The sequence below is a fragment of the Vipera berus genome, assembly GCF_964194415.1.
Source record: "Vipera berus genome assembly, contig: HAP1_SCAFFOLD_27, whole genome shotgun sequence".
NCBI classification, from domain to species: Eukaryota; Metazoa; Chordata; class Lepidosauria; order Squamata; family Viperidae; genus Vipera; species Vipera berus.
Window position 1 is genome coordinate 74,511 of NW_027673656.1, and position 11,055 is coordinate 85,565.

At 45.8% G+C, this 11,055-nt stretch overlaps 1 protein-coding gene across 1 annotated transcript in view; it reads left to right on the plus strand.

Moving 5' to 3' along the window:
- Window positions 1-11,055, plus strand: part of LOC308679194 (vomeronasal type-2 receptor 26-like) — a gene marked incomplete at both ends in the record, with an annotated part of 478,617 nt that overhangs the window by 28,700 nt on the left and 438,862 nt on the right. The gene's annotated exons all lie outside the window — the stretch shown is intronic.

Consider the following 11,055-nt stretch of genomic DNA (forward strand, 5'->3'; position numbering starts at 1 on the left):
GGGCATAACAATTGGGGAGCCCCCACCAAGATCATCTAACCACCGACCAGATAAGAAAACCAAGTCAAGGGTGTGGCCTCCCTCATGAGTCGGTCCATGAATTACTTGCGTCAGGTCCATGGCCATCATGGAAGCCATGAACTCCAGAGCTAACTCAGATGCTCCTCCCAGGGATGGTAGATTGAAGTCTCCCAAAACCATAAGTTTGGGAAACTCAATCACCAGCCCTGAGAGGATATCGAGAAGCTCAGGCAGGGCTGCTGCTGCGCGACTAGGCGAAAGGTACACCAGCAGCAAGCCCAACTGCGCCCTAGGACCAAACCTCAATAAGAGAGATTCACACCCGACTATCTGAGGAACGGTGGCCTCCTGCGGACATAAGGTCTCCCTCATAACCACAGCCACTCCCCCACCCCTACCCTGAGTCCGAGGCTGGTGTAGCACCCGGAAGCCTGGTGGGCAAAGATCAACCAGGGGGATACCGCCCTCTGGGCCCAACCAGGTTTCCTTGATGCAGGCCAGGTCCACTTGCTCACCCTCGACCAGATCCCGGATAAGAGGAGCCTTGTTAGCAACGGACCTGGCATTCAGGTACACCAGCCGGAGCTCAGGTGGCTGCACATCCCCGCTCCCAGAATCTTGGGTCGAAGAAAGAGGGTCGGAGTGCCTCACCGCTTGTAAATAGCGGAGAAGCCCTCCCGGAGGTCGGTACGGCCCAATGATCTTACACCTGCTGCCATTCCCTATTGTCGTGGGAATTGGCAATCCCACGACCCGCTCCGGAGCTCCGGAGATGACCGACCCCGGCTCCCTCTCTACGCGATCTATCCTGGGCCTGGCCTGAACAACAGTTGGTGGATTACCCCCCATCTCCAACCAACCACAACCCTCCCCCCTCCCTAACCCTACAAAAAATTTGGCTAAAAAAGTAATCAGGGGCCTCTTATTAAATTTATATCTTTGGCCCCTGTTCCTGCCCGGCCATCTCTCAGGGTCCCAGCAATCAGGCCCGTCATCAAGAGGCAGATTAGAAGGTAAGGCGGGTCGCACCCACGATGGGGGGGCACCCCTGAGGGCGAACAAAACCGTGCTGGAGTACCTCAGGACCATGATAATAATTGGGTAATACAGCAAAAACAGACCCAGATCAAAATAAATAGGATGGGAGGATCTTAAAAAGGAAGGAGAATATCCAGACTGCAGACCCAGCTCCGCTGCCACTAGAGCTGGGTAACCTCGGGACAATCCCCGTTCTCTCACAACGGTCAGGGCCGGGGAGCAGCCTGAGATATACAGCCGGGGAAAGAGATACCGCCTAGAGCTCTCACCTCTAAGACGGTAACAGATGGAAACTCTTAACTCTTAACCACTCTCTCACAGTGGTTATACACCCGGCACCTTCCAAAACCCAAGGGGAAAGGAAAAAAGGGAGGACAATAGGGCAAACCAGTCAGCGAGGTGGATTAGGGTAAAAACCCATAAAGTCACAGAGTGGTAAGAGAAGCTCCGGTTTCAGGTTCCTTTTCGCGTCATGGAAGGGACCAGGTGACAATCGACCGATAGGGAGGGAGCCAGGGCCCCATAGTACTTCAGTGGGGCCCAAAAGACATGGTCCAGTCAGCTATAATAGTCCATGCCTCCAAATGTCCAGGCATAGAAGTCCATAGTCCACCACCCGGCCATGGTCACCATACCAAAGCGGTCGCGGCACTCCAACTCCCTCACCGCCAACCGTCCCAGACGCCAACCAGGACCATCTCCACCACTCCAACTTAAAACGCTGACGCTGCTCCAAGCCGTAGTTCATAATAATAGTTGTAAATCAACCAGCATCCGGCTCCTCAAGCAACTGGAAAGTTCTCCCCAAAGTCGCCAAGTTGTTGTTGGTATTTGAAGTTACAACTCCCAAAACATCTTAGGGAGATATTTACGAGAGCAAGATTCGAACAGCTTGACACAATGGTCAGATATGGGAGATTTCATGCTATACCGTACAATGAGCGTCTCTGCATTTGCGGAGCGGCAGAGGTAGAGGACCTGGCTCACGTCCTATTTGACTGTTGTCTGTATAAGAGGGTGAGAGACAGGTATCTTGGTCTATATACCGAACGAATGACCCATTGGGATCCCCATATCAAAACACCTTACCTTATGTCCAGCCAGAACCTGAAAATAACATTTAACGCAGCACAGTATTTAAACAAAATGATCCGGTTAAGATCTGCATATGTGGGACTGATTGGGGTAGATTGCAAGGGCGACTCCGAAATATAATGTTATCATATTTTATCTATATCTTAAATTTGTATTTTATTACTATTTCATCTTAAATTGTATTTTATTTTAATTCCATTTTAAATTGTATTTTATCAAATTCCATTTTGGATTGCTTTTATTAAGTTTTGGTGACGGTTTGTTGCTGGAACTTTGCACTTTGATATGGCCCAATAAAGTTGTTGTAAATAGTGAAATACGAATAACTACAGCTCCAATAAAAAAGAAATCTAGTTGTGGTTCAAAATGGGGGGTGGGGAAATCCCCTAATAAACCATTGTGATTCAAATGAAACAGAACTAACAAAAAGCATGGGAAATGGAGAATCAATATTAATAACAAGCTGTACATTACTGGTTTACATGGAACTGGTTCAATGCTTGAATGTATTGGTAAATCTAGACAGTAGGGGACCAAATTGCTTCATCTGCAGGTTCTTAGAAGGTGAAGACAAAGGCTACATAGCAGCTTTCTAAGATGGAAATATTTACAGAGGAGAAAACAAGTTATCTCAAAATAAACCAAAAGAATGTGAAATTCAGAAAAATTCTCATTCTACAAGAAGAAACATGTTCAAATACAAGCACAAAGGTAAATCTAAAAATTTAGAAAGCAACTTTCAGTGCAATAGGACCTCCGTTCCCCCTCCCCAGACCTTTGAGGGCTTCTGCTCAGGATGACTCCCACCCTGAGGACCTTCCAGAGGCCCTGAAAGACCAGGCTGCTCTCCAGGCTCTGGAGCAGAGGGAGGTTGAGCCCCTGCTGGAGGGGATTTGGGGTTATGGGGACCATTCAGGATTCATTTTGTTCTCTGAAATTTTTTTAAATAATAAATAATCTAGAGACACTGGGAGCTAGGCAACCTATAATTTGTGTAAAGAAACAAACAAATTCTTATTAGTTTGTCAGTCTAACGTATCTAACTGGGATTAACAGGGCAATCCCTTTTAAAATATAGTATATTTGTTTGTTTATAGTCTTCTTTTATTTTATCAATAATTCAAGGCAGTGTGTGTTTACAAACAGCTTTCATTTTACTTTCATTAATCCTACCTCAGACACTCTGTAACCTTTACACTACAGGCTCGATCTACTGAAATGATATCAATACATTTAGGCATATTTAATTTCACATAAGAAAGCCCTCTGTGTAGGGATTTCAATTGTAATGGATGTCGGATTCAGAGACCAGTCATCGCAGGGTGTCCTAAAATGTCTATCTGCCTACACAGAGTTTATTGTATTTATACAGTTTTAACAAGTAGGAAATAACGGAGAGCAAAAGCATTGTTCATTGGTGTACTCCCTAGTCAATCTTAAGGAACATCCGAACATCCCAGCCAGGGCAGAGACTCCCATATCTGGCTGGTTCTTGGCAGTCCTTGGCAATGCCAATTGGAATGAGCTCATAGACATGCGGATATCAGGATACTAAGGCAGGCAGTTTTCTGCGCATGGTCCCTTCATATCCTTGACCTCCATCTCTACATCTCACTCTTTTCTTTTTTGTTAGCCAAGGACTTCTAAAAAGGGTTAATGGAAGGGTCATAATCAGGAGAGGAATATCCTTGCAATTGCTTATACAAGGCATATACCTGACTCTGAGGCAGTGTGGGAGGGGGTTTAGGGCAAAAAGCTGTGATACATATGTTGCAAAAGGAAGGGAGACACTGAACAAAACAGCACCCACCAATCAAAATAGCACAAATAATGACTAAATAGCGTAGGAATAAATTTGTGGGTAGCCAAGCCCAAAGGCTCTCCCGCCAAGATCCTAAAGTATCAATTTTCAAATCAGAGGCCAAATTATGTAAAATATTGAGCTGGTGCTGGATGGTTCGTGATTCATCTGAAAGGTTAAAACAACACATTCCTTCAAAACTTTCACAACCCAAATGCTGACGTAAAAGCAAATAATCAATAGCAGCACGATTTTGTAAAATACCTTTACGGAAAGCTTGCAGCTCGTGGTTGATTGCTGAAATAGCTATAAAAGTAGCATTAATTATTTTTGCCAAATTACAGGCAACAGCATTAATGTTAAGATGAACGCAAACAGCAAGTGCTGGTACACCCACTATAGATATAGCCAAAGCTACATATTCTGCTTTATTAAGTAAAGCTGTTTCTGAGTCACAGGTGCTATCTAGCGAGACTCCTCATCGAGAACGGTTTGAGTGAATTTGCTGTTTGGAAAGCAAAACAGGAATCAACCGGCTGAGACAACAATGTGCTTCACTAATATTAGCAGGAATGTAATTAAAAGTTTCTTTACCACATGTAGAAAACCATCCTCGCGGAAGCCAAACATGAGGAAAAATTAAAGGAAGTCTCCTCAAAAGCTGTACAATTTAAAACAGATGAACTAATACGAAAACAGTGAGGTTTTTTACTTGAAGATGTACAATTAACTATTTTAGTGCATGTTATATTCTCAGGGACTGCTACTATCGGGGTGTGCAAAGCAATTACATCAGGGGGTAGATCATAGGCAGTCAACCCCTAACTAGATATAGTCTCATAGCTAAAGTTTTTATTAAATAGAAATTTGCTCAAACCAGTGAAGTTTTGAATTGCTGCAGAAGGGGTACACACAGGGATCAGACATGTAGAAAACAAATTTTCCATGTCATATGATTCAGATAAACAAAAGACTTCATTTTGTGTGATGTTAGCTAGCTGCACCCATAGGTTTTGCTTCATTCGCTGCTCAAGTGAATGTTTGGGTGAGATGACAGCTGCTGTCGCTAAAGGGCAACAATTAATAATCAAGCACAAACAAATGATGGCTAAGGAATTGGCAGTTAAAACCACAAAAATGGCAGCGCATAAATTCTCGGGGGTTTGCTGCACATGCTGCTGTTGCAGCACTGCCTGCGCTTTCATGGTCAGGCTTTTCATATCTCCCCACGGTACTGGACGGCTGGTCTGGAGATATATTGTCTGCTGTGCCGTCTGTAGAGTCATCTTGGCCATTTCTTGAACCAGATCCGGGGACTGGTGCCACAACATCCTTAGCTGGGCGGACACAACATGCTGGAATCCACAAAGGTCCTGTAGGAGCAAACACAGCAGCGTATCCTCGTCCCCAAGTAATCAAAGGGACTGGCCCTAACCATGTTTTGTCTGGTAATGCCCAATAATATACTAGAGGGGGAGGCAAACTTGTTTTTAAAGATTTATTGTCCCTGTTCGGGCGCCAGCTGTCAGATTCAGAGACCAGTCATTGCAGGGTGTCCCAAAATGTCTGTCTGCCTATGCAGAGTTTATTGTATTTATACAGTTTTAACAAGCAGGAAATAACGCACAGCAAAAGCATTGTTTATTGGTGTACTCCCTAGTCAATCTTAAGGAACATCCAAACATCCCAGCCAGGGCAGAGTCTCTCATATCTGGCTGGTTCCTGGCAGCCCTTGGCAGTGCTAATTGGAATGAGCTCATAGACATGTGGATACTAAGGCAGGCAGTTTTCTGCACATGGTCCCTTCATATCCTTGACCTCCATCTCTACAAATGGTGAGAAAAGTGTGGAAATCATATATTCTTACATGGCATTTCAGAAATTCCATCTGAATCTCATTAAGCATTTTTTCAACATCCAATGAGATGAAAGCAGCCAATTCATGGATGGAGAGGCCCGGTGTGGAAAGTTATGGGTGCGCCTCATTACAGCCATATTAGTGCTGCCCCAGTAACCATTTCAGATATTTGTAAGGTTCATATCTCTACCAGTCAACTAGATTCCATAGGATAGGCATCCTCCGGATCCAGTATATTGAGAAATGCCATCTGGAAAGCTCCGGAAGCATGCCTAGAATGACAATCAGTTTCATATTTTGCCTGTAATGATGTAGATTTCTGTGAATCTTTCAGGTCCTAGGGCTTTCCCAAAATTCATACACCTTAGCTGAATAGAAATTGAAAAGAAAATTTTCAATTTTTCCCCCAAGGAATTGCTACTCAGTGTATCTTGGAAAATGTCCCTTTTATCAGATGTTGTGCCAAGAATGTATTTCTTAAAGTTAAAAAAGAGTGTTAAACAATTTTGCTTTCTGCCTTTCTCAGATACAGGAAAATGTACCAAATGTCCAGGTGATGAATATCCAAATGAGGACCGAGTCCAATGTATCCCCAAAGTTATAAACTTCCTGTTTTATGAAGAATATCTGGGCATCATCCTTGTCTCTTTTACTCTACTCTTGTTCGTAACCACAGGCCTTTTCTTAATTATCTTCATTAAATACCGAGAAACTCCCCTTGTCAAAGCCAACAACCGGGACCTCTCCTACATCCTCCTGGTCTCCCTTCTGCTTTGCTTCTTGTCTCCTTTTCTCTTCATTGGTCAACCAAGGAAAGCCACCTGCCTTCTCCGACAAACATTCTTCAGCATCATCTTCTCAGTTGCCGTTTCTTCTCTCTTGGCCAAAACCATCATGGTGGTGCTGGCTTTCCTGGCCACAAAACCAGGAAACCGAGCGAAGAGATGGTTGAGGAAGACCTTGGCCAACTCCATCATTCTTTCTTCTTCTGCTGTCCAAATGATCATCTGCTCCATCTGTCTGGGAGTTTCTCCCACATTCCCAGATTCTGACCTCCACTCCCAGCCTGCAGAGATCATCCTGCAATGCAACGAAGGGGCTGTTGTCATGTTCTACATCACCCTCAGCTACATGGGCTTCCTAGCTGCCATCTGCTTCATGGTGGCTTTCCTGGCCAGGAATCTGCCTGGGGCCTTTAACGAAGCCAAGCTGATCACCTTCAGCATGCTGGTCTTCTGCAGTGTCTGGGTGACTTTTGTGCCCACCTACCTGAGCACCAAAGGGAAATACATGGTGGCTGTGCAGGTCTTCTCCATCCTGGCCTCCAGTGCTGGTCTGCTGGTCTGCATCTTCATCCCCAAGTGCTACATTATCCTTCTCAGGCCAGACCTGAACACAAAGGAACAGCTTACAGCCAGAAGAAATGTGGAAATATGAGACAGAGGAATTTCAACTCCAAGCTAGTCTCCATACATGAGGGGTGCAATAATTTTTCTTCAAATAAATAAAGTATGTCTGTAAGATTTTGAGGAAACCAATTTCTTGTAGGAATAAGAATATACTAACAAGATAAAAATAAAGTGTTAATGCAGTTATTTCCTCATTTTTCAATACATTTTATTCAAACTGCTGTGACAATGTAACTGACATTTTTCTTTTTATTGAAACAGTATCTCTTTCTTTAGGATAGTAACAGTGGGTGGGCATGAAAGTACATTGATGCATGCTAATTAGGAATAGACATGGTTATATCATCTATTAGATATGCATATTGATGTTTACCATTTCATCCTCTTTTCCAGAAATGTGTAAATATGAGTGCATCCTTTTGTCTGTGGGAATCTATCCTGCAGTGTCCTGGAGTTAAATTCCAGTGGACACTGGAAAAAATAACAACTGCAGTTAGCCTTGATTATTTTTTGGGTCCTGCATTTGATTCCACAGAAATTGGTGTGAAAAGTGGGATTCAGTCTTTGATCTGCAACCAGGGACAACAACTGGGGATCTCCTACAGGATGAGTATTGTGAGATTAATCCCATGTGCCTTCCTGACCCTACATAAAGGCCCCTTTTAGGATTGTCTGTGAGGCCTGTGTCTGTGTCTAGGTGTCTGTTGTGGCTGGGGAGGTTTGTGCAGTTTATGTGGTCCCTTGTACCCCAATTCTCAGCCATCCTGGCCCTAGTGCCAGCTCAGCTCAGTGATGGCCAGAGGTGTCCAGAAAGCCCAGGGGAATTTGGCTTTGGAGGGGTCAGTGTAAACTTTCTATGTCAAAGAAGGTAGACTGACCTAGAGGCTCTGTTCAAACTCCCTTTTTCCTTTTGTCTGAGTGGAGGAATTGCCAAAGTTGATCCTAGGCAGGGAGGGAAGTGGATAATGGTGCTCAGACAGACTCTGATTGGGGAAGGAATCTTTCCGGAAGAAATAGATAAACCCGTTGTGGCCGAGGGAGTGAGAGTGGCTCTGCTGCCCTCACTGATGCCTCCACAGGCTGGGAAAGACAGGGAGGGTGTGAAATTGGAAGGGATCATAAAAAAACTTTTCCTCCCAGGCAGGAAGAGAAACAGCCCTAGATGTGAATCCAAGGACCACAATAATCAGCACAAGGAAGATAAAGGGAAGCCTGTCCAGGAACACCCTCCAATTACAGATATGGACAGAGATCAGACAGATCACGATCTGAAGGGGAAACATAAGAATCTCTGGGAGGAAAGCAAGTAGGAAATTTTTACACTCTGGGGGTCTTGCAGAGCCCCCCAAAATACTTGATCGAGCACAGGGAACATAACCAAGCAACAGTAACAGTATGAGAGAGTTGGAAGGCACCTTGGAGGTCTTCTAGTCCAACCCCTGCTCAAGCAGGCTAATAGTTTAGACTTTAGGAGAGCTGATTTTAATAAGTGAAGAGGGAGAGACTGGGAAGGATTCTATGCATGGATGTCCTAAAAGGAAAAACAAGATGCTCGAAAACCCTGAAAAAATGAAACAATGAAGGACCGGGCAAAAACAAACAAGTATAGGAACAAAAAGATCAAGTAGAAAAAGAGGGGCACATAAGTAAAGCAGAAAACCAGCAAGTAGACTGAGTTTGCAAGGAGGGAGTCAGGATAGCAAAGGCCCAGAATGGGCAAAGACTGGCAACTAATGCAAAAAATGATAAAAGAAACTTTGAGGAAAGTCAAGAAAACAAGAGATCCACTAATGGGAGCATAAGGCAGAAGGAAACAGGCAGCAGGGTGAGTGCAGGAATGTTTAACTCCTTCTTTTACTATCTTTTTATCCAAAAGGGAAAAAAAACAAAATATGAAAAGCAACACCAAGGGAGATAGAATTGGTATACAATTCCAAATAGGCACAAAATTCATAAGGGAATTCCTATCCACTCTGGTCGAGCACAAATCACACAGACCTCATGCTGTGCATCCCAGGGTTTTGGAGGAGCTGGCAGACCTAATTTTGGAGTCACCAAATGGAAACTTCCAAGGTCCTTGTAGCTCAGGGGAACGACCAGAGACCTGGAAAAAGAGCTGGACATCAATACCTGGGAAAATCCTGGAACAGAGGATGAAGTGGGGGATTTGTGAGCACCTAGAAACGTACCTCCACCAGTATCAGCATCAGTTGGATTCTCAGGTGGCTGACCAACTGCACCCAGGGTGTAGTCCTCAATGGAGCCACATCTACATGGGGGAAAATATTTGATGGGGTACCACAAGTGTCAGAATGCATTTATATTTCATTTCTAGCAGTGTCTATTGTGTAGTGGATCCGACGCAAGGAAGAGACGCCAGCCGGTGTGTGAGTTCAGCTCTTTATTGAAGGGGGTAGTGAACTGGGGAATGAGGGTTACCTGGCCTCCTTATATACCTGGCCAGGTAAGCTAACAGCCAATGGGGTTGGCCCTAGGTTTCCTGCCGAAACTGTCCAGGCCAACGCCCCCTGGTGGCTGTTGCTATGCAGGTGCCTGCATACATAACACCCCTCCCCCCTTAGAGAAGAACCACATAACAACAACAACTTGCAACTACTATAACTATGATTATATATAAAAAAAACAGTGGTGTCCTTGTGTGAGGGTCACTTGCACACATAGTCCGACAGGTAGGCTGGTGTCCTGTGTGGACGGGTGGATCGTCTGGGTGTGCTTGGCCCCTGGGCTTGGACTGTAGGTTCCTGAGGCCTTTGTGCAGGGCTGCAAGGAGCCGGAATCAGGAAGTCCTCCTCCTCCTCTGGTCCCTGCTCTGTGACGTCCTCGGCTGGGTTGACCCCTCCTGGAGTGTGGTCCTCCTGTTGATCGTGTGCGTTGAGTTCAGGGACGTGTGTGATGCACTCAGGGGCGTGTGTGATGTGCTCAGGGACTCTTCCTCTGAGCTGATCAATGTGTCGCCTTATGCGTCTGTCCCCTTCCACCCCTACAATGTACGAAAGGGGTCCTGTTTTCTCGACCACTGTCCCTGGAACCCAAGGATGTCCAGCCCCATAGTTCCTTGCCCAGACCAGGTCCCCCAGGTTGAAGACCCTGTGTGTGGGTGATGATGGCAATGGTGATGGTAGTGATGCTGGTGGTGATGGTGATGATGGCGATGATGGTGATGTTGCCCTTCCAGTCTCGGCTGCTACCCGGTCTGGGTGTAGGCGGTCCAGCTTGGTGATGAGGCGCCGTCCCCATCACAGTTCTGCTGGGCTCTTGCCGGTAGCCACGCATGGTGTTGTGTGTTGGGCTAGTAAAAATTTGGCCAGTCTGTGGTGCCAGTCCCCGCTGATGATGCGCCGGAGTGCGTCTTTGGTCATCCTTACCATCCGTTCGGCCTGCCCGTTGGTAGATGGATGGAAAGGCGCGGAGGTGGCGTGCCTAATCCAGTTCGCCTTCAAGAACACCTGGAAATCAGCAGCAGTAAACTGAGGCCCATTATCAGACAGATTTACGTCGGGGAGGCCGTGTGTGGCAAAGAGAGCTCTAAGCACCTGGATTGTCCTCCCCGAGGTCATGTTGGGGACAGGGACTACCTCTAACCACTTGGAGTGACTGTCCACCACTACTAAAAATAGTTGACCCTGGAATGGCCCCGCATAGTCAATGTGAATGCGGGACCATGGCGTGTGTGTGTCCTCCCACCGGTGTACTGGTGCATGTGGCATTTCTGGCCTGGATCTCTGGCACGTGTAACAGGCCTTGACCCGATCCTCAACCTCCTTGTCCAACCCGGGCCACCAGAGGTAGCTCCTAGCCAGTGCCTTCATTTT